We start from the raw sequence: 19,408 nt of genomic DNA, 5'->3' as shown, positions 1-19,408 counted from the left end.
TATGAAAACATGAGATGCACATGTAGGAATTTGAAAACTATCATCCTTGTAAACTTCACACACAAAATCAGAATAATGCAATTTATGGATTGAATGGTGCATCAAGAAGGATTTGAAAACATGCATTGATTGTTTATGCTTACGAATCACGAGCGACGGCATGACGAGAGACGAACAGGACGCGAATTTCCTTCTTCCCTTGCTTCCTCTATGTCTTGGCCCCTTCCTAGGACTCTAGTGCGTGTGAGTGTGTTCTGCCAAGAGAAAGTGGCGTGTGTTTTGGGGAGTGGTAGGCTAGGATTATATTTAATTAGTTATTAGTGGGCTTAAGTTTACATAATGACCCTAATTATTTAATTAAATCTTTGCTAATCTAGGCCCAATTAAAGAATTAATTAAATATTTAATTAATCCTATAAAAAAGTCCCATCAATATTTAAAACATTTGGTGCCACTCGTTTTTAACATCGCACGCCCAAAACTACTCATTTTCTTCATAAAAGTTCGTTACCGATTAAATTCCTTACTATAAAAAGGTTGCCGCTTTCCTAATTTGGACTTACTAAATATATAGTTTCTATTTATAGCTTTCTAAAAGTAGAAAACTTATCAAAGTTTTCCTCGGTTCTCTCGTCTTTGCCATACATCGCGTATTCGACTACAGAAAGATCGCATTCATAACATTCGATTAAATAATCATAAACCATGCTCATACTTAAACATGCTTCTAGACCACTCATTTAAATAAATTCAAATAAATTTTCATGCATGCATGTGGTTAGTGTGTTCGGGTTTTCAGGCATTACAGTATATGTTGGTTTTTATGTTTTTACATGAGAAATCTTAGATGAATCATGTTGTGTAAGTTTTATACGATTTTTGACATGAAATATGCATTTTGTTTGCATCAAACTCACGTCCTTGTTGTGCTTGTGCAAGGGGATGCAGATTTATGTTTTTCTAAGGGATGTACATGTTGAGATCAAAGGCGTCCAGGTGCTGGATTTATGTTTGGAATGTGTCATAGTAGAGGACCGATCGGATTTCTTGGGTGTTGAATTGGTATGGACTAGATCGGGCTTTGGGAAGGGGACAAACTGTAGGGGAGCCAAATCAAGCCATGGTGCAGACCATAAGGGGTCTGAGTCGTGGTCCACGATGGCTCAACCATGGCTGGTCATGGCCTAGGAGTAGATCGAGGCTAAAGAGTCGAGTAGGGTAGGGTTTGGGCTTGTTTTCGGGTTATTCACGTATGGTTGGGCGCATGGGCAGTAGGCATGAGTAGGTCTTGCCCAGATGGGGTCCACGACTTGGTCTTGGTCCTAGTAAGTGTTGGTTCAGGGGCTGGTCCATGTCGGTTAGGCGTAGAGTCGAAGATTTGGCTCGGAGGTGCAACTAGGGTTAGGGTTATACGTACAGAATTTTTCCAGCAAGTTGAAACCGAGATTAGGGGGCTCAAAATAGCCAAAATATGGTTGGTTATGGGCTGGTAAGGTGTGATTAAGTCATGGTTTAAGTTGGGGAAAGTTTGGTTAATTTTCGGGTTGATTCGGATTAAAACCGGGACCCCGGTCCAAGTTTTAAAACGAATCGTAAAAGTTACAGAACGGGCTCGAGGTTACATATAGGAAATGATTATAAATATGTTTTTAGGTATCTTAAGGAGTTTGGTTGGTTTCGGGTCGAAATTTTGAGGTCCAGGGGTAAAATGGTCAATTAGGGTTTCTAGGGGAAAAATGTTCATTTTGCACCCGGGTCGAGCTAGCAGTCCTAGCAGCGTCCTGATCACAAATTGACATGTTTTAAATGTACATGTAATCACGAACATGAATTTTATGGAAATACGAAAAATACGTTGCATGCTCGATTTTAAAGAAATTTACGTATATGCATGATTTTTATTAGTGATGAATATGATGATATGTTTTGAAGAATGAGAGTTGGTTGTGACTAATATGAACACAAACATAAACTATGAACATGTAAGGACAAGGCTCATTGGATGGGTAATACTGTCGCTGATGTCCCCGTCGCCAGGCACCGCAGGTTATATGTATATGGATCTATCAACTAGAGCTAATACGAAAGTCACAACTGATGATCTGAATTAAAATAAAGAAAATGAACACGTATATGTTGATATGATGAGATATGTGATGGACACGTTATGTTTTGACATGCTATGTTTAAGTTCATGCTTTTAAGATCATGAAATGTATGTTAATTACAGTACTTCTCACTGTTGCATGTTATGTATATGTACTTGTTATAAAGATTCAGGTGTGTTGAGTCTTTAGACTCACTAGGTGTGAATGATGCAGGTGAGCATGATGATGTGGAGACTGGAAGCGCTGAAGTCTGAGTAGGCGGAGCTGGGTGTGTGCACGTTGACACGAGGACCTTGCATTTTTCCACACTTTATATTTACGAGTCAGGGTTGATACATTATGTTTTTACGTTTCACATCGTTTTACAAGTTGAGGATTTGTCATGATTTCAGTTATTGCCTTGAAGGTCTTTTAAAACAATAATCTAGAGATTTGATGATATTTATATTTTTATTTAAATGCAGTCTTTTCTTTCAGTAGCTTAGTGACTTTTTGAATGATGGATTGACAGCTTTTATTTCGTGCATCGCTTTGATTATTTTGAAGAGAACTTTTAAAAAAAATTCTAGAAATATTTTAGTAGTAGAAGTTTCAACAAATATGAGATGAATCCGAACAGATTTTATTTTCATACTTGTTAAGAATCACATCCGGCGGGAACAATGTCAATGAGAAATCATAATCTCTTGCACCAAACACCCTACGGTAAGAGTGATTTAGAACCAATACATAATTATGAGGCTATGCTTAACTTTGATGTACTGGACTTCGAAAGCAGGAAGACCACATAGATGATTAGACATTTTATATGAAAATTGCAGCAAGAACACTTGATCTCAACAAAGAATGATTCGTTAAACTTTTAGAAATGAGTCTTATGGGATCAGTTAAATCACTTGGGACATGACTTGGGCAAAAACTAAAGAGTCAGTCATAGCCAAAAAATCTCTTAGCGAGATAGCTGAAAGAATGACTACCCTATTTAAAGCACAATTTGTAGAGATTGACTATTTTAACAGTCAAGATACAAAAAGAGAAAGAAATATACTCAAGCTCTGTATAGTCTTGAATTATATAACAAACATTTAGTAGATAAAATATTATTTCATTCACTAAATATAGATGGAATTTAGGGATCGTAGAAATATAGTTATGCAATTTTTCTTTGCCAAAATGCCAAGTCATGGGATAAAAATGCTAATAAGAATATATCCATGACAATCCAGATACTCTATCTAGAATAGACTCTTTTCTTAAAGAAAAAATGGCTGAATGGTACCATATGACAGGATTACAAAAGAAGAACAAATAATTAAGAGATATTAATAAACATACTCATTTATGTTGTAACAATCATTGGAAGTAAGCCATAAAGACATTAAAGGAAGAATTTTAGATCTCGTACTTATGCCAAAAGTAGAGGAAGTTCTTGGAAAATATGAACATTATGGTCTAGAAAAGGTCAAATCTTATAAATCTGAACAAAGAAGTGAACCATCAAAGAGTAAGATGTCATCCCAAGCATAGAACTCATCTCGAAGCACGGGACAGACACCAACAGAGAAAACTTACAGAAGAGCTCGCACCAGATATAATGAAAGTTTTAGAGATTGTAATTATTGTACATGTGGAGCAAGAGGATGTATTTCGACCAACTGGCCAGAAAATGAAAGAAAGAGAAAGGCGCTTTGAATCAACTCTAGATATCAAATAAGCAGTTTATTATCAAGATCTAGTTCAAGTATACCAGTTTAAGGACATTCTCTCAGAGAGAGTATATACGAAGAAGAAGAAGATGAAAAAGTCTTAAGTCGAGAAGATCTGATGGAGAAACAAAATCAGATTCTGACTGAAAATGAAGTGTTTTGACATGAAACACACAAGGATTTGTCAGGATTCTTTAGCCAGACAACTATATCTCAAAACATGGTACAAAATATCATGAGAGAAAATCCTTGTTTACATATATACCAAGGATTCTCTGCAGGACATGTAGAAAAATTGTTGTAAAATATTGGTATAAAAAACACAAAGCATCATCTAATATATAAGGTTTCCAAGATAGCAATGACAATCCCCATTAAACTTACGTGAAATCAAATGGAGATGCAATTAATTACTTTTGGAGAAGCACCGATCATGATAAAAACTACTTTTAAATATGAACTTCCAATTCACCAAATTTTATCATTCTTTGGTTAGTTACTATCGTATGTTGTTCCAAATAGTATATGGTTTTCCAAGAAAATTTATTTCTTTGTTTTATAATATCAAATATTATTTATAGCTCCCTTCATCCTTCTGGACATCTAAAATTTTCTATTGATAAAGCTTTTTGTTATCAGTTGCATTTCTTGGACATTTGTTTTTTCCCACATATGACTCGTGATACTATCTCCTTGGAAAGATAGTCTCTATGATTCAAGTCTAAGACTTTGATTTTTTTTGTAGAATTAGTTTGCTTTATATCAGGATATATGTTTTCTATATTAAAGGAAACTCGATTTTTTCTGTATAGATTTCTCGAGCAACTTTTCTAAATATTTCTGGTATTTCAATAAACTCATTTATAATAAATATTTATGAAAGATGTGTATTTCTTGGAATATTATAGATTTCGGAGTTTGACAAATCAATCCCTAAGAGAACTGAAGAATTTAACTGATCGAACAAACGCACAATCGTAACTGAAGACTTCGTTTTGAACTGAATTGAAAAACCTTATCAACTGAAGTTTTCGTAACTAATAGGACATCAATTACAAATTATAATTCCAGTTTAACTGATCGGCTGATCAGTTGACTTCTAATTAGTTGGCAACGTCATCAGTTAAAAGATCACCAGACAGATTGATATGTCGTACCAAAGCAGAACAGTTGTATCAGAACAGAACAGTTTGAATACCTCGTACCACTATCAGATAAAGATACTACAAGACGATTCAACAGATATTTGTCATTAAATGGTCATTAAATGCATTCAATACGACCGTTGAAATCGAAGACTTTATATAGTTGATCGAATCAGTTGAAAAAGGTTGGTGACTGAAAATAAGCAAACACACGAAGCAATCAAAATACAAATTGTGATTCACTTCACGAAGTACATTGTCAAGTTTACAGATCGCACATCTAAGCTCTACAATTATTGTATTTATCAGTAGCATTCAGGCTACCAGTTAGAGCATCTTTCAGTTTATAACTATATAATTTATTAGACTAAGATTATCATTTTGGCAGTGTGTAAGACCAAATGGAGTGGGTTATTACAATTTGTTGTAATATATCAAAGTTTTTTAGTGAAATAATATCTTCGTGATAGAAGGGGTGACCTAAGAGCATTTGAAGTCTCCGAATATCCAGAAAAATTTACTATGTTTACTTTAGTTATCATTTCAATTTACACTAAGTATTCAATCTATATTTCATTCCCATTCCGCACTCTTTTCAGTTGACTGATATATATCGACAAACAAGATTCTAGGATCAATTTCTCAAAGAACTGATTCACATTCGAGAAAAGAATCCAAAAATTCGAAGTGTTTATTCAACCCACCCTCTTAAACACTTTAGCTACCTTAACCGATCATAACATGTGGTATCAGAGTGGTTAATCTTGTCCTGAATACTTTCAAACGCTCAAACTAATACTGATCATCATGCCTTCTTTCAACAAAATTCTCATGTTCTCCAAGAAAGAACTCGATGATCATAAGATAAGAATGCAGACTCATCTAGTTGCTCATGTAACGTACCGTACTTTTAAACTATTTAAAATTTACGGAAAAATAAAAATTTTCTTAAATACAAAATAAACTTTCAAATTTGCATTAAAATAACTTGCACGTCTAAAAACATTTGCAATAAAAACAGCCAAAACCAAGTTTGCCAAAAGTAATAATGGTTTAAACATCATAAACCACTTCATGAAATCAGAGTATTAAAAATCTTCATGCATAAAATCTTAGAACATCAGCGGTCCTCGGGTTTAGCCCCCTGCACAGCCCAAGCCGGCTCATTGGTCCCCACCCCTCGTATCCTCAAAGTCATCCTCACCTGCATCGATCAAGTCTAGTAAGTCTAAAGACTCAACATGTATAAATTGGAGATATAAAATACTACATAATAAAATCACATGCATCTTTAAAATAAGACTTACATACTTGAAACTTAAACGTAATAGCATAAACATACTTGAAACTTGAACGTAAAAGCATAAACATACTTGAAACTTGATCGTAGTAGCATAAACTTATACGTGCCATCATCATAAAACATTTCATAAACATGCTTGCTTCATACATATTTGAACATACATAAACTTCATCATGTTGCGTAGAGATATGTTTTAAAGCAAGTGACCCATATATAAATGTGCCTGATCAGACTAAACCACAGTACTGGGCTGACAGGGAAAATCCACTGCCATATACATGAGATCCCCGGTCATGCTTTACCGGGTGGATTGGTCCCTTGTCATGCTTTACCGCTTTCCAATCCTGATCTAAACCCGGTCATGCTTTATCGAGGTGGAGAGGTCCTCGGCCACGTTCACCGACTTCCAAACACGTTCATAATTTGGTCAGAAGACATTTAGCATACCTCAAAAAACTAAAAGTATTTTCCTTTGCACGTCGAACATACTTACTTGGCGTTGAGGGATTCGTTGGATCTCGCTTGGGGCCACTATTGCACGTACTAACATGAGTTCAAACACTTATCTTTAATAACTTAGACATATTAGTCATGCTCACACCGAAAATGACAAATTTCCTTATGAATTTCTAAATCTCTCGGGACTTGACCTCGTTTAATCATCGTACTAAATCATTACATCAAACCCCAAAACAATCCCTAAAAATTTTTTTTTTAAATTTTTTTTTAAAGGGGTACATGGACCTCATGTAAGGGTCCGGGTAGGTGCTGGAAATTCGAATTTTGAAGGAAAAAGGGCACGGACTCCGTGTCCGGGTCCGGGTAGCCTCTGAACTTGCAAACTCCCGAAAATTCACTAACTTATTGATTCATTCTTCCAATCCAAGCCTAGGGACCATGAATCAACACCTCGAGACTCATCCTAGGATGCTATTACATTGATTCAAACCCGTACAAACACCCCAAACGTCTCCAAGCATCGACAAGCAACTTCAATACAACAATAACCCGTAATTCGACATCATTTAGCTTCCTACGATTTCTATTACATCCCAAGCCATTTCCGACCCAAACGAACCACCAAATAACACCTAAATACATCCCATAACATATATAAATGCAGTAGCACAATCCCAGCGGTGCCCAACAAAGCCTGAAACTCAAACACTTCAAGAACACATCAAGAATGCATTTTTTAAAAAAATGCAGTTTGAGCAGTCCCACAAAAACAATCATAACGCACTCATTTCTTATCCAAATATGTCGAATTTACTGTCAAATCGAAGGTATCAAAAAGTTCTATGATTTATATGTCGAAAGTTTTTTCAAAAAATCAACAAAAAATCGCAGTATTAAAAATGACAGCAAATTTTGAGTTTTGAGATCCAAAAACGTTTCAAAATCGATCCAACACATTTCCGCTCAAATTTTGCACAACATACATGAATTTTCACGCATAATAAATAAACACGAGTAATATGACAAGATCGATGCAAGAATGAAAGAATATATATGCCTTTTTTATATTTAAAATTACCGAACCGACGATAACGAAGCGGGAACGGTGCGAGGGTTGATCCGGGACGATCGTGGAACGATTTTCTTGAAGAAAACTCAACGAAAATATGCTGGAAAACTGAAGAAGGAGGGGCGGCTGCACTCTTGTTCTAAGAACCCTAATTTTCTATTCAAAAAAATGAAATGAAATAGAAGGCCAAGAGTTTTGTGTGTGGCTAACATGTGTGAGTGTGTAAATGTGGGTGTGTGCGTGAGTTTGTAGTTAGATTTAGGAAAAGAAAATGCTTAATTATATAATTAACATACTAATAAAATGCTAACCCACCTTTACTTTGGTAACAAATTCCAAATTAAAAATTAAAACACAACATTGATAAATTTTAAAGGTTTTAAATTCCTAAATCACCAAATAAATAAATTTGGATTTAAAATGCTAAAAACTAAATAATTCATTTAAAATGTCCCTTTCTAACTTAAAATAAAATACCACATTTTAAAAATGCCAAAATCGTCGTCAATCTATATTCCTCGATCCCACATCGAATAATCGCCTGAAACGTAAAACTCTAGAGAACATTTTAACGTGTAATTTAAAATAATGTAATTTCAAAAATCATGCATCTCAAAAATCATTTTAAACTTGAATAAATAATTTAACAATTAAATAAATGCATGGGTTTTACGTGTAATGATTTTGGGCTCTACAGTTCCTCCCCCACTTAAATAAATTTCGTCCTCGAAATTAAATCTTACCAAAGAGTTCTGGGTAGCGATTCCTCATCTCTACCCCGGTCTCCCAAGTGGCTTCCTCCACTGATTGATTCAGCCACCGGACTTTGACCAGCTTTGTTACTTTGTTCCGAAGTCTCTGCTCTTTTTTGTCTAGGATTTGAACAAGTATTTCCTCATACGACAGATGTGGAGCAAGCTGCAATGGCTCATAACTTAAAACATGCGAAGGATTTTCTAGGTACTTCCTCAGCATCGAGACGTGGAACACATTGTGTACACCGGCCAGATTTGGCGGTAGGGCAACACGATAAGCTAGTGTCCCAACTATGTCAAGAATTTCGAACGATCCAATAAACCTCGGACTGAGCTTGCCTCTGTTCCCAAATCTCACAACACCCTACATAGGTGCTATCTTTACGAAAACGTGATCGCCTATGGCAAACTCAAGATCCCTTCTCCTCTTGTCAGCATAACTCTTTTGACGACTCTGGGCGGTCTTCATCCTGTCTCGAATCTTGACCACCTCATCTGCAGTCTGCTAAAAAATCTCTGGACCAAGTTCTGATCTCTCGCCGACTTCATCCCAATGAATCGGCGATCTGCACTTCCTTCCATACAATGCCTCGTAGGGAGCCATACCTATAGATGATTGGAAGCTTTCGTTGTATGTAAACTCCACAAGTGGTAGCTTCGATTTCCAATTCCCAAGGAAATCAATCAGACAAGCTATCAACAAATCCTCCAAAATATGAATCACTGGCTCAGACTGGCCATCTGTCTGAGGGTGGAAAGCTGTACTGAATAGCAACTTCGTCCTCATGGCTGCATGCAAACTCTTCAAAAAAGACGATGTAAACCTCGGGTCTCGGTCGGACACTATAGTAACTGGGATCCCATGCAATCGAACTATCTCCCTTATATGGAGCTCCGATACTGCGTCATGGAGAAAGTCGTCTTCACTGGTAAGAAGTATGCCGACTTAGTAAGTCGATCCACTATAACCCAAATTGCATTGGATCTTCTGACTGACCTCGGCAAACAACCAACGAAGTCCATGGTGATATTCTCCCACTTCCACTCGGGCATAGGGAGAGGCTTAAGCATCCCTGCTAGCCTCTGATGCTCTGCCTTCACCTGCTGACAAGTGAGACATTCAGACACAAATCGGCAGATGTCTTTCTTCATACCTGGCCACCAATATAGAATCTGTAAATCCTTGTACATCTTGGTACCTCCTGGATGAATGGAATACGAAGATGTGCGTGCCTCTGTCAGAATATCCTCTCTGATCGAATCAACACTAAACACCCACATCCTTCCTCTGTACCTCACAATACCATCGGACACTGTGTAGATACACTGCCCTTGGCTTCATCCTTCAGTCTTCATTTCTGCAACTGCTCATTTGAAGACTGACTTCTACGGATTTGGTCAAACAAAGAAGATTGGACTATCAAATTAGACAGCTTAGGGGCTCTGCCCTTAAGATGAACCTCTAACCCAAATCTCTGAATCTCTATACTGACAGCTGTGCTACGACTGCAACTTTTCTTCTCAAGGCGTCTGCCACAACATTAGCTTTCCCCGGATGGTAGCTAATTTCACAATCGTAGTCTTTCACTAACTTTAACCACCGTCTTTATCTCATATTCAGCTCTTTCTGCGTGAAGAAATACTTGAGACACTTGTGATCAGTAAATATCTGGCATTTCTCGCCGTACAAATAATGTCTCCATATCTTCAACGCAAAGACAACGGCAGTTAACTCAAGATCATGAGTAGGATAATTTTTCTCATGTACTTTCAACTATCTGGAGGCATAAGCTATAACCCGACCATGCTGCATCAAAACTGCGCCTAACCCGAGCTTAGAAGCATCGGTGTACAACACAAAATCGCCTTGCCCTGATGGCATGGCTAAAACTGGCGCTGAAATAAGAGCTTGCTTCAAAGTATCAAAGCTCTTCTGGCACTCGACACTCCAAATGAATTTAGCATTCTTCTTAGTCAATGAAGTGAGTGGCACTGCTATCGAAGAAAATTCCCGAATAAATTTCCTATAGTAGCTTGCTAAGCCTAGGAAACTGCGGATCTCTGACACATTCTTCGGCTCCACCCATTCTTTAACTGCTGCTACCTTAGCTGGATCCACATCGATACCACTGCTAGATATTATATGACCCCAAAACGCTACCTTCTCCAACCAAATTTCACACTTACTGAATTTTGCAAACAGCTTGCGACTCTGCAAGACCTGCAAAACTGTACCTAAATGCTGACAGTGCTCCTCATGGCTCTTCGAGTATATGAGAATGTCATCAATGAACACTATGACGAACTGATCTAGGTAGGGCAGGAATACTCGGTTCATGAGGTCTATAAATATCGTCCAGATGATTAGCAAACGTCTTCGAAATAAAAAAGTGAGTGACCCCTGAATCTATCAAAGCCTTCGTGGCTACTCTCTTTATGAAAATATTTCTTGAGAGACGTTGGTACAACACAAAAACTTATATCTCAAAAATTCTAATCTTAACCTAAAGCATAGTAGAAATCTCTACACTCAGTCACCAAAATTACTAACTAGCACACTAATAATCCCAAATAAAATTCAAAACATGCAAGGCAAAAATTTAATACTGAGCTGAATTAAAGAAGTTACCAGTCAACAAGGTCGTGTCTGGGTTCGCCTCCTCTGCCTGCATGGCTAACACTCTCCCCTGAGTCGGGTGCCTCCACTGTGAGCATTCTTTCAGCATATGATCGCTTGTTCCGCATTTGAAGCATTTGGCCGATCCAAATACACACTGTCCCGGATGATGGCGATTGCACTTCGGGCACATTGGTACTCACCGGGTCTCTGAGGAGACTTCTGTTGAGGAATAGGACCCTTGCCTTTCGGTGGTCCCTGAAATGGTCTCTTCCCCTGCTGTCCTGGGAAAGGCCTCTTAAACTGAGGTTGCTGCTATTACTGCTGCCGTGGTGCCTGATAGGGCCTCTTGACCTGCCTATCGACCTCAATGTCCCTCTGGTCCTGCTTTGCCGCAAAAGCTCTCGACACGGAAACCGCATAAGTCGTAGGACCACCAACTCGAACATCACGGTGAAAGATCGGCCGCAACCCATCCATAAAATACCTCAGCTTCTCCCGAGAATCATTTGCAATCAGGGGCACAAAGTGACACCCCCTCTCAAACTTCCTGACGAAGTCTGCCACGATGTTGTCTCCCTGTCACAGCAACATGAATTCCCTGGTCAGGAGGGAGCGTACTTCTTCAGTGAAGTTCTTGGAATAGAAAACTTCCTTGAACCCATTCCATGTCAGTGTTTGTAAGTTAACTGACACTGACGCATTTTCCCACCAAAGCCTGGCATCTCCAGTCAACAAGAACGTGGCACATCTAACCCTGTCTGCATCCTGCAGCTCCATAAACGCAAAGATTACCTCGATGGACTTAATCCATTCTTCAGTTATCATCGGGTTAGTAGTCCCCGAGAACTCCTTCGGATCCATCCTCTTAAACCTCTCATAGACTGCCTTCGGTCTGGGCCTCGCCCCTGTGTCTACTGCAGTCTGGTTCCCCACAAATTGTGCGAAGAACTGGGTCATCCCTGCAAGCATCTGAGCCTGCATATCTGGGGGTGGACAAGGGGGAGTGACCCTCTCCCCATCCTGGGCTTCCCTCTTCCCATCTCTTGCTCCACAGTTAACCAAACGTCTGGGAGGCATACTGTTCCAACATTTACCCAACACGTAAACCCAACATGCATGAACATCATATCAATATCATAAGATGCACGTAATTTGAACTTAAACATGCACATGCTGAAATCATGACTGAATACATATTACATGAATGAGTTTAAAAGTTTAAAACTTACAGACTTGAGGTGTCACTTCGTGAGCTTCTCGCAACTGGCACTAGGCATAACCCTTTACAAGAACCTAGCTCTGATACAAACTGTAACATTACGTAATTTTAAACTATTTAAAATTTGCGGAAAAATAAAAATTTTCTTAAATACAAAATAAAATTTTAAATTTGCATTAAAATAACTTGCTCGTCTGAAAACATTTGCAATAAAAACAGCCAAAATCAAGTTTGCCAAAAGTAATAATCGTTTAAACATCATAAACAACTTCATGAAATCAGAGTATTAAAAATTGTCATGCATAAAATCTTAAAACATGGGCAGTCCTCGAGTTTAGCCCCCTGCGCAGTCCAAGCCGGCTCATTGTTCCCCACCCCTCGTCTCCTCAAGGTCATCCTCACCTGCATCGATCAAGTCTAGTGATTCTAGAGACTCAACATCTATAAACTGGAGATAGCAAGTACTACATAATAAAATCACATGCATCTTTAAAGTAGGGCTTACATACTTGAAATTTGAACGTAATTGCATAAACATACTTGAAACTTGAACGTAATAGCATAAACATACTTGAAACTTGATTGTAGTAGCATAAACTTAGATGTGCCATCATCATAAAACTTTTCATAAACATGCTTGCTTCATACATACTTGAACATACATAAACTTCATCATTTTGCGTAGAGATATGTTTCAAAGCAAGTGAATCATACATAAATGTTCCTGATTAGACTAAACCATATTACTGGGCTGACAGGGAAAATCCACTGCCACATACATAAGATCTCCGGTAATGCTTTAGCGGGTGGATTGGTACCTGGTCATGCTTTACCACTTTCCAATCCTTATCTAAATTCGGTCGTGCTTTACCGAGGTGGAGAGGTCCTCGGCAACGTTCACCGACTTCCAAACCCGTTCATAATTTGGTCACAAGACATTTAGCATACCTCAAGTACTTAAAAAGTATTTTCCTTTGCACGTCGAACATACTTACTTGGCGTTGAGGGATTCGTTGGATCTCGCTTGGGGCCACTGCTGCACGTACTAACATGAGTTCAAACACTTACATTTCATAACTTAGACGTATTAGTCATGCTCACACCCAAAATGACAAATTTCCTTATGACGTTCTAAATCTCGCGGGACTTGACCTCGTTTAATCATCGTACTCAATCATTACATCAAACCCCAAAAAAATCCTTAAATTTTTTTTTAATCCTATTTTTTTTAAAAGGGGTACACGGACCCCGTGTCAAGGTCCGGGTAAGAGTCCGTGTAGGTGCTGGAAATTCGAATTTTGAAGGAAAAAGGGCACGGACTCCGTGTCCGGGTCCGTGAAGGGGTCCGGGTAGCCTCTGAACTTGCAAACTCGCGAAAATCCACTAACATATTGTTTCATTCTTCCAATTCAAGCCTAGGGACCAGGAACCAACACCTCAAGACTCATCCTAGGATGCTATTACATTGATTCAAATCCGTACAAACACCCCAAACGTCCCCAAGCATCGACAAACAACTTCAATACAACAATAACCCGTAATTCGACATCATTTCGCTGCCTACGATTTCTATTACATCCCAAGCCATTCTCGACCCAAACGAACCACCAAATAACACCTAAATACATCCCATAACATATTTAAATGCAGTAGCACAAGCCCAGCGGTGCCCAATGAAGCCTGCAACTCAAAAACTTCAAGAACACATCAAGAACGCATTTTTAAAAAACGCATTTTGAGCAGTCCTACGAAAACAATCATAACTCACTCATTTCTTATTCAAATATTTTAAATTTAATGTCAAATAGAAGGTTTCAAAAAGTTCAACGATTTATATGTTGATAGTTTTTCTAGAAAATCGACCGAAAAATCTCAGTATTAAAAATGACAGCAAATTTCGAGTTTTGAGATCCTAAAATGTTTCAAAATCTATCCAACACATTTCTGCTCAAACTTTGCACAACATACATGAATTTTCACGCATAATAAACAACAACACTAGTAATATGACAAGATTGATGCAAGAATGAAAGAATATACATGTCTTTTGATATTTAAAATTAACGAACCGACGATATCGAAGAGGGAACGGTGCGAGGGTTGATCCAGGACGATCGTGGAATGATTTTCTTGAAGAAAACTCAACGAAAATATGCTGGAAAACTTAAGAGGGAGAGGTGGCTTCACTCTTGTTCGAAGAACCCTAATTTTCTCTTCAAAAAAATGAAATGAAATAGAAGGCCAAGAGTTGCGTGTGTGTGTGTGTGTAAATGTGGGTGTGTGCGTGAGTTTGTAGTTAGATTTAGGAAAAGAAAATGCTTAATTAAATAATTAACATACTAATAAAATGCTAACCCACCTTTACTTTACTAACAAATCCCAAATTAAAAATTAAAACACAACATTGATAAATTTTACAGGTTTTAAATTCCTAAATCACCAAATAAATAAATTTGGATTTAAAATGCTAAAAACTAAATAATTCCCTTTCTAAATTAAAATAAAATATCACATTTTAAAATTGCCAAAATCATCGTCGGTCTCTATTCCTCGACCCCGCATCGAATAATCGCCTGAAACGTAAAACTCAAGAGAACATTTTAACGTGCATCACATAAACATAAATAATTTAAATATGTAATATCATAAATTATGCATCTCAAAAATCATTTTAAACTTGATTAAATAATTTAACAATTAAATAAATGCATGGGCTTTACGTGTAATGATTTTGGACTTCAGAAGAGTTTGACACCTTCGATTTCTTCACAGATATCTCATCCAGTGCATGCCAAAGTCACTTGACGTGGAGCTTGAACAGTTTGACCCTGAAATTGAAAGAACTTTCCGCAGCAGAAGACAACAGCAGAGACTGAAAGAACTGATGGAGAGGCACCATAACGATCATGAGGAGGAACACCATGATGCTAGACGTGTTGAGATGCCACGCCGCATACCGATGCTGGAATATGCCCAACTTTCTTTGGATGGAGCACGCCCCAGCATTGTGAGGCCTATGGTGCGGGCAAACCAGTTCGAAATCAAACCAGCTATAATTCAGATGATTCAGAACACAGTCCAGTTTGGAGAATCTGCAGTAGATGACCCAAACACGCACATCGCAGATTTTCTTGAAATTTGTGACACTTTTAAATTTAATGGAGTTTCTGATGATGCTGTTAGGTTGCGGTTATTTCCTTTCTCCCTACGTGATAAAGCTAAAGCATGGTTGAATTGTTTACCTGTAGGTTCGATCACCACATGGGAGGACATGGCGAAAGCATTTCTAATCAAATACTTTCCTCCATCTAAGACCATGAAACTACGGGCAGACATCACCACATTTGCTCAATTCGAGCAGGAGTCTTTATATGAGGCATGGGAGCGCTTCAAAGATTTATTAAGAAGATGTCCTCATCACGAACTGCCACTTGGGTTAGTCGTTCAAACCTTTTATTATGGATTGCTTACTCCTAATCGTACTATGATAGATGCTGCTGCTTGTGGAAACCTGTTGAGAAAAATTGCTGAGGAAGGATATGAGTTGTTGGAGGAGATGGCTGCTAGCAGCGATCATCCTCAATCTGAAAGGAATAATCAGCGAAGAAGTGCAGGAGTTCACCAGGTAACTGACCTTTCCGATATTACTGCACAACTCGATATCTTGAACAGGAAGTTGGATGGTTTGAATATGGGTGGCACAGCTATGTGTCTTCAAGAGATATTATGTGAAAAGTGTGGAGGTGAACATTTTGTGAAGGACTGTCAAGATGACAATCCCTTCTATGTGCAAAATGAGTCACCAGTGAATCAAGTGGGAGTCCACAACCGTCCGAGGAATGATCCGTACTCAAACACATACAATCCTTGATGGAGGCAACATTCCAACTTCTCATGGGATGGTCAAAACAGTCAGAATCGACCACAAGGAGGACAACAATATGGGAAACAACCGATGTACAGATTTGAACCTCCTAGAGAAGAAAAGTCCAACTTAGAGCAAATGATGTCTAAGTTTATCTCGTCCACTGAAACTAGACTCCAAAATCAAGATGCATCAATAAAGGGGCTAGAGAATCAGATTGGACAGTTAGCAAAGATGATAGCAAATAGAGAGCAGAGTACCTTGCCAAGTAACACAGAGACCAATCCAAAGGAGCAAGTGAAGGCCATTGAGTTGAAGAGTGGAAAGATCTTAGAGGCCAGAGGAACAGAAAAAACTCAAGCACAGGATGAACAGACTGAGTCTTCAAAAGGTAAGTCTTCCCACTCGACACCAGCACCCACTGCACAATCTAAAATTGTTATTCCTCCACCTTTTCCCGCAGCATTAAAAAAGGAAAAACTTGATGCACAATTTGGTAAGTTTCTTGAGGTATTCAAAAAATTGCATATCAACATTCCATTTGCCGATGCTTTAATGCAAATGCCTAGTTATGCGAAATTTTTGAAAGACATATTAGCTAACAAGAGGAAGTTGGAGGATCACATGACGGTGAACTTAACGGAGAATTGCTCTGCTCTGGTGCAAAACAAAATCCCACCGAAACTAAAAGATTCAGGGAGTTTCTCTATTCCTTGCATGATTGGTGATGTCGTTTTTCACAAGGCTTTGTGTGATCTTAGTGCAAGTATTAATCTTATGCCCTTATCTGTATTTAGGAAGCTCGGATTAGGAGAACCTAAGCCAACAAGGATGTCCTTGCAACTAGCAGACAGATCTGTGAAATACCCGCGAGGGGTCATAGAAGACGTCTTGGTAAAGGTGGACAAATTCATATTTCCTGCAGATTTTGTGGTACTTGATATGGAGGAGGATGTGGAGATGCCTTTGATTTTGGGGAGACCATTCCTTGCAACTGGCAAGGCCCTGATTGATGTTCAAGAGGGGAAGTTGAGATTGAGAGTGGGGGAGGAAGAGATTACATTTGATGTTTTTAATGCACTCAAGCACACATTGCACTGTGATAGTTGTTACAGAATTGATGCTTTTGATGCTCTTGTGTCTAACTATGTGCAGGATGCCATTGGAGATCCTTTGGAAGCCACTCTCACTACCGAACTGAGAGAAGATGAATTGGACGAGGAAAAATCCGAAATATTGGCATACTTCAATGCCAACCAGCCATGGAAGAGGCCAATAAGGATGAAACTAGAGGACTTAGGAGATCAAAGAGATTTGATCCCTCAGAAGTCAAGCCTGGAGGAGCAACCGACGCTTGAGCTCAAACCATTACCTCCACACCTCAAGTACGTATACTTAGGTGAGAATAACACTTTACCTGTCATTATTTCTGCTGCTTTGACAGATGGGATGGAGGAAAAACTGTTGGGAGTTTTGAAAGCGCACAAGAGTGCTTTTGCGTGGAAGTTGGCGGACATAAAAGGGATCAACCCATCAGTCTGCATGTACAAGATCTTGATGGAAGACAAGTACTCACCTCTTGTGCAACCTCAGAGACGATTAAATCCAAAGATGCAAGAGGTAGTAAAAGCAGAAACTATCAAACTCCTTGATGCAGGTATTATCTATCCTATATCTGATAGTGCATGGGTAAGTCTTATTCAGTGTGTGCCGAAAAAAGGTGGGATTACTGTGATCACAAATGAAAAAAATGAATTAATACCCACCAGGACAATTATGGGATGGCGAGTGTGTATTGACTATAGGAAGTTGAATGATGCCACCCTTAAGGACCACTTTCCCCTGCCCTTTATTGATCAGATGTTGGAGAGACTAGCGGGGCATGAGTTTTACTGTTTTCTAGATGGGTATTCAGGGTATAATCAAATCACTATTGCACCTGAGGATCAAGAGAAAACCACTTTCACTTGTCCTTATAAAACTTTTGCTTTTTGCCGTATGCCTTTTGGTCTTTGTAATGCCCCTGCTACGTTTCAACGTTGTATGACTTCTATATTCCATGATATGATTGAAACATTTCTTGAAATATTTATGGATGATTTTTCTATCTTTGGTGCAACGTTTGATAAGTGTCTGCAGAATCTGAGAACCGTGTTGAAGAGGTGCGAGGAAACGAACTTGGTGCTTAATTGGGAGAAGTGCCACTTCATGGTACAAGAGGGAATTGTCTTAGGGCACAAGGTTTCGGAACAAGGGATTGAGGTAGACAAAGCTAAAATAGAAGTCATAAAGAAATTACCACCACTAGCCTCAGTAAAGGGAGTTAGAAGTTTTCTAGGCCACGCCGGTTTTTATTGGCTGTTTATCAAAGATTTTTCAAAAATTGCCAAACTTTTATCTTCCTTACTTATGAAAGATGTGTCTTTTTATTTCAATTCTGATTGTTTACAGGCGTACGAGGATTTGAAGGAGCGCTTGGTGACGGCTCCTGTCTTGGTGGCACCAGATTGGGATCTGTCCTTCGAGATCATGTGCGATGCCAGTGATGCTGCGGTGGGGGCTGTGCTTGGCCAGCGTCAAAACAAGGTATTCCATACAATTTACTACGCAAGTAAGACCATTGACGAGGTTCAATTGAATTATGCAACAACTGAAAAGGAATTACTTGCAGTAGTATTTGCGCTTGACAAATTTCATTCATACCTTGTGTTGTCCAAAGTAATTGTTTACACAGATCACTCGGCATTGAAATATTTACTTGCTAAAAAAGATGCAAAGCCACGCTTACTTCGGTGGATATTACTTTTCCAAGAGTTTGACCTCGAAATAAAAGATAAAAAAGGTGTAGAAAATGTGGTGGCGGACCATTTGTCTAGACTAGAGCTTATTAGTAATGACTGTGTAGATCAGGCTATTGATGATTGGTTCCCTGATGAGCAACTATTTGAGGTGAAAAATTGTCCTTGGTATGCCAATTTCGCTAATTTTCTTGTCACAGGCACACCACCACCCAATCTATCGTTTCATCAACGTAAGAAATTCTTTTCTGACGTGAAACATTATTTTTGGGAGGAACCATTTTTGTTTAAGATCTGTGCAGATTCTATGATCAGAAGGTGTGTTGCATAGGAGGAATTTGGTCAAATTCTCCACCATTGC

The 19,408-nt window shown here is 38.6% G+C and overlaps 1 non-coding gene across 1 annotated transcript; it reads right to left on the bottom strand.

The window, feature by feature from the left end:
* Nucleotides 1-15,704: 15,704 nt before the first annotated feature.
* LOC142523496 (small nucleolar RNA R71) lies at nucleotides 15,705-15,810 on the bottom strand. The gene has a single exon (XR_012814687.1). It is a non-coding gene; the product is annotated as a small nucleolar RNA R71 (small nucleolar RNA).
* Nucleotides 15,811-19,408: the final 3,598 nt, after the last annotated feature.

The sequence above is a fragment of the Primulina tabacum genome, chromosome 13, assembly GCF_025594145.1.
Source record: "Primulina tabacum isolate GXHZ01 chromosome 13, ASM2559414v2, whole genome shotgun sequence".
Classification (NCBI taxonomy): domain Eukaryota; kingdom Viridiplantae; phylum Streptophyta; class Magnoliopsida; order Lamiales; family Gesneriaceae; genus Primulina; species Primulina tabacum.
This window is presented reverse-complemented; position numbering and strand designations above follow the sequence as displayed.